The 5,000-nt window shown below is 46.0% G+C and overlaps 1 protein-coding gene and 1 long non-coding RNA gene across 3 annotated transcripts in view; one reads left to right on the top strand and one right to left on the bottom strand.

Annotated features, from left to right (window-relative positions):
• tgfbr2b (transforming growth factor beta receptor 2b) overlaps positions 1–5,000 on the bottom strand; it is an 81,735-nt gene that overhangs the window by 73,436 nt on the left and 3,299 nt on the right. The gene's annotated exons all lie outside the window — the stretch shown is intronic.
• LOC118937319 lies at positions 1,256–1,837 on the top strand. Of its 2 annotated transcripts, none has more exons than XR_005034578.1 (3): positions 1,256–1,308; positions 1,554–1,679; positions 1,753–1,837. It is a non-coding gene; the product is annotated as an uncharacterized LOC118937319 (long non-coding RNA). The 2 variants fall into 2 exon arrangements; XR_005034579.1 differs by lacking the exon at positions 1,256–1,308 and adding an exon at positions 1,421–1,508.

The following is a 5,000-nucleotide window of genomic DNA, read 5'->3' as shown; positions in this document are numbered from 1 at the left end:
CTGAGGGGGCCTCTAGTCCTGGTTCATTCATAATGACTCCAACAGGGGAAGGGAGTGGGCTGAAGGAGACATGACACAGAGCCTGTTAACTAATCACATATGAGCCAGGCTGAGAGGAGGCTGGTGGTGGGGTCTGGGATTGGGACTGGTAACTTAAGGAATGAGTTTGTCAGCTTGACAGCTGGATGTGGCAGTCAGGTAGAGGGGAAGCTAGAACTGTCTGTCTGTCAGAGACAGTCAGGTAGAGGGGAAGTTAGTACTGTCTGTCTGCCAGAGACAGTCAGGTAGAGAGGAAGCTAGTACTGTCTGTCTGTCAGAGACAGTCTGGTAGAGGGGAAGTTAGTACTGTCTGTCAGAGACAGCCAGGTAGAGAGGAAGCTAGTACTGTCTGTCAGAGACAGTCAGGTAGAGAGGATGTTAGTACTGTCTGTCAGAGACAGTCAAGTAGAGGGGTCTGTCAGAGACAGCCAGGTAGAGAGGAAGCTAGTACTATCTGTCAGAGACAGTCAGGTAGAGGGGAAGTTAGTACTGTCTGTCTGTCAGAGACAGTCTGGTAGAGGGGAAGTTAGTACTGTCTGTCAGAGACAGTCAGGTAGAGGGGTCTGTCAGAGACAGTCAGGTAGAGGGGAAGCTAGTACTGTCTGTCTATCAGAGACAGTCTGGTAGAGAGGAAGCTAGAACTGTCTGTCTGTCAGAGACAGTCTGGTAGAGGGGATGTTAGTACTGTCTGACTGTCAGAGACAGTCTGGTAGAGGGGAAGTTGGTACTGTCTGTCAGAGACAGCCAGGTAGAGAGGAAGCTAGTACTGTCTGTCTGTCAGAGACAGTCTGGTAGAGGGGAAGTTGGTACTGTCTGTCAGAGACAGTCAGGTAGAGGGGATTTTAGTACTGTCTGTCAGAGACAGTCAGGTAGAGGGGAAGCTAGCAATGTCTGTCAGAGACAGTCAGGTAGAGGGGATGTTAGTACTGTCTGTCAGAGACAGTCTAGTAGAGGGGATGTTAGTACTGTCTGTCAGGCAGTCAGTTAGAGGGGAAGTTAGTACTGTCTGGTCTTTCCTTTCCAAAGCCACTCCTCACAGAGACATGGATATAAATGGAGGTAAATTAAACACTCCTCACAGAGACATGGAGGTAAATGGAGATAAATTAAACACTCCTCACAGAGACATGGACAGATGTGGAAGTGAATAAAACACTCCTCACAGAGACATGGAGGTAAATGGAGATAAATTAAACACTCCTCACAGAGACATGGAGGTAAATGGAGGTAAATTAAACACTCCTCACAGAGACATGGAGGTAAATGGAGGTAAATTAAACACTCCTCACAGAGACATGGACAGATGTGGAAGTGAATAAAACACTCCTCACAGAGACATGGAGGTAAATGGAGATAAATTAAACACTCCTCACAGAGACATGGAGGTAAATGGAGGTAAATTAAACACTCCTCACAGAGACATGGAGGTAAATGGAGGTAAATTAAACACTCCTCACAGAGACATGGAGGTAAATGGAGGTAAAATAAAAAACACTTCTCATAGAGACATGGAGGTAAATTAAACACTCCTCACAGAGACATGGAGGTAAATGGAGGTAAATTAAACACTCCTCACAGAGACATGGAGGTAAATGGAGGTAAATTAAACACTCCTCACAGAGACATGGAGGTAAATGGAGGTAAATAAACACTCCTCACAGAGACATGGAGGTAAATGGAGGTAAATTAAACACTCCTCACAGAGACATGGAGGTAAATTAAACACTCCTCACAGAGACATGGAGGTAAATGGAGGTAAATTAAACACTCCTCACAGAGACATGGAGGTAAATGGAGGTAAATTAAACACTCCTCACAGAGACATGGAGGTAAATGGAGGTAAATTAAACACTCCTCACAGAGACATGGAGGTAAATGGAGGTAAATTAAACACTCCTCACAGAGACATGGAGGTAAATGGAGGTAAATTAAACACTCCTCACAGAGACATGGAGGTAAATGGAGGTAAATTAAACACTCCTCACAGAGACATGGAGGTAAATGGAGGTAAATTAAACACTCCTCACAGAGACATGGAGGTAAATGGAGATAAATTAAACACTCCTCACAGAGACATGGAGGTAAATGGAGGTAAATAAAACACTCCTCACAGAGACATGGAGGTAAATTAAACACTCCTCACAGAGACATGGAGGTAAATGGAGGTAAATTAAACACTCCTCACAGAGACATGGAGGTAAATGGAGGTAAATTAAACACTCCTCACAGAGACATGGAGGTAAATGGAGGTAAATTAAACACTCCTCACAGAGACATGGAGGTAAATGGAGGTAAATTAAACACTCCTCACAGAGACATGGAGGTAAATGGAGGTAAATTAAACACTCCTCACAGAGACATGGAGATAAATTAAACACTCCTCACAGAGACATGGAGGTAAATGGAGGTAAATTAAACACTCCTCACAGAGACATGGAGGTAAATGGAGGTAAATTAAACACTCCTCACAGAGACATGGAGGTAAATGGAGGTAAATTAAACACTCCTCACAGAGACATGGAGGTAAATGGAGGTAAATTAAACACTCCTCACAGAGACATGGAGGTAAATGGAGGTAAATTAAACACTCCTCACAGAGACATGGAGATAAATTAAACACTCCTCACAGAGACATGGAGGTAAATGGAGGTAAATTAAACACTCCTCACAGAGACATGGAGGTAAATTAAACACTCCTCACAGAGACATGGAGGTAAATGGAGGTAAATTAAACACTCCTCACAGAGACATGGAGGTAAATGGAGGTAAATTAAACACTCCTCACAGAGACATGGACAGATGTGGAAGTGAATAAAACAATGGAGGTGAAGAATGTCCTTCCCTGTCATGTTTCCTCCCAGAAACCAAAACATCCTGTTTGAGCCTCAAAATATACAACATCAACCAACTGCATCAGGAGGCATGTTTTTATTTAACCAGGCAAGTCAGTTAAGAACAAATTCTTATTTTCAATGACGGTCTACTGGGGAACAGTGGGTTAACTGCCTTGTTCAGGGGAACAGTGGGTTAACTGCCTTGTTCAGGGGAACAGTGGGTTAACTGCCTTGTTCAGCAGAACAGTGGGTTAACTACCAGGCAGATAGTGAATATACCACATCACAGAGACTCACAGCAGGGGTTAGGGGAATAGTCACATTCCCCCTGACTGTCACCTATAAACTGACAGGGACACCAGGCTGGAGAGGAGAGGACTCACATTCCCCCTGACTGTCACCTACACTGACAGGGACACCAGGCTGGAGAGGAGTCACATTCTCCCTGACTGTCACCTACACTGACAGCGACACCAGGCTGGAGAGGAGTCACATTCCCCCTGACTGTCACCTACACTGACAGGGACACCAGGCTGGAGAGGAGTCACATTCCCCCTGACTGTCACCTACACTGACAGGGACACCAGGCTGGAGAGGAGTCACATTCCCCCTGACTGTCACCTAAACTGACAGGGACACCAGGCTGGAGAGGAGAGGAGTCACCTTCCCCCTGACTGTCACCTAAAAGCTCCCCTTCATCTACTAAAATATATTTCTGTCCCTCTGATTCCACCATCGACCCCTCTAACTCTCCCCTCATACTGTCTTGCCCTGTCTCCACCTCTAACTCTCCCCCTCCACTGATCTCTTTCCCATCCAGAAAGATATCTCCCTCTTCGACTCCCCTCTCTGGATCTCTCTCCCTAAAAACCTCTGTCCAGGCGTAAGGGCTCAATGAGGTGACACACCGCTATCCATCAATATTTTAGGAGGAGGAGACGGCGGGGGTTGATATCTGTCTCTCCCTCCCCTCTCTGACTCACCTTTAAAACCCTGTCCAGGCGTGAGGGCTCGGTGAGACGAGTCATGAGGGGATGACCTTTGCACTCGTAGAAAAAAAGGGTTCCAAAAGGATTCTTCGGCTGTCCCCATAAGAGAACCCTTTTTGGTTCCAGGTAGAACCCTTTTTGGTTCCAGGTAGAACCCTTTTTGGTTCCAGGTAGAACCCTTTTTGGTTCCAGGTAGAACACTTTTTGGTTCCAGGTAGAACACTTTTTGATTCCAGGTAGAACCCTTTTTGGTTCCAGGTAGAATCCTTTTTGGTTCCAGGTAGAACACTTTTTGATTCCAGGTAGAACCCTTTTGGTTCCAGGTAGAAAACTCTCTGGAACCAAAAGGGTTCTTCAAAGGGTTCTCCTATGGGGACAGCCCCCCCAAAAACTTTTAGTTTTAGCAACTTTTTTTCTAAGAGTGTAGCTGACTAAGTCAAGACTAATATGGTCAAATAAACAAATACCCAGCAGCCACTTGGAGGATCCTTGGCCCCTGCTCTCTTCTCCTCATCTCCTTCATAAATAGATTTTTGGGAGCTCTCTCTCTCTTCTCTCTCTTCTCTCTCTCTCTCTTCTCTCAGAATATATATGTTGCTCTTTCTCTATCTTCTCCCTCCCTCTCAGATCTCTCTCTCTCTCTCTCTCTCTCTCAGAGCCCTCTCTCATATCTCTCTCTCTCTCTCTCTCTCAGAGCCCTCTCTCACATATCTCCCTCTCTAAATCTCTCTCTCTCCACTCAGAGTAAAGGCCGGGAGAGGTTACTGTCAACATGGGTTCATATTCACATCCCTCCCTCCCTCCTTCCCACCCGACCTCCCTCCCAGAAGGCCATGTCACATTAAGCCTGACCAATCTGTGGTCCCTTTAAAACCAACTAAACAGCACTGACAACAATGAGGTCAGGTGTCCACGCAGCCCAGCGTATACAACACTAGTTATACAACGGACGGGGTCTAATCCTGGACGCTGATTGGTTAAAACCGCATTCCAGCTAGCTAACAGGACACCACTAGCTAACAGGACACCACTAGCTACCAAGGCACCACTAGCTAACAGGACACCACTAGCTACCAAGGCACCACTAGTTAACAGGTCAGTGGTGCCCTGTTAGCTAGTGGTGTCCTGTTAGCTAGTG

Source organism: Oncorhynchus mykiss, chromosome 2, assembly GCF_013265735.2.
Source record: "Oncorhynchus mykiss isolate Arlee chromosome 2, USDA_OmykA_1.1, whole genome shotgun sequence".
In the NCBI taxonomy this organism is placed as follows: domain Eukaryota; kingdom Metazoa; phylum Chordata; class Actinopteri; order Salmoniformes; family Salmonidae; genus Oncorhynchus; species Oncorhynchus mykiss.
The sequence above is the reverse complement of the archived record's forward strand: the minus strand, read 5'-3'. Positions and strand labels throughout refer to the sequence as shown.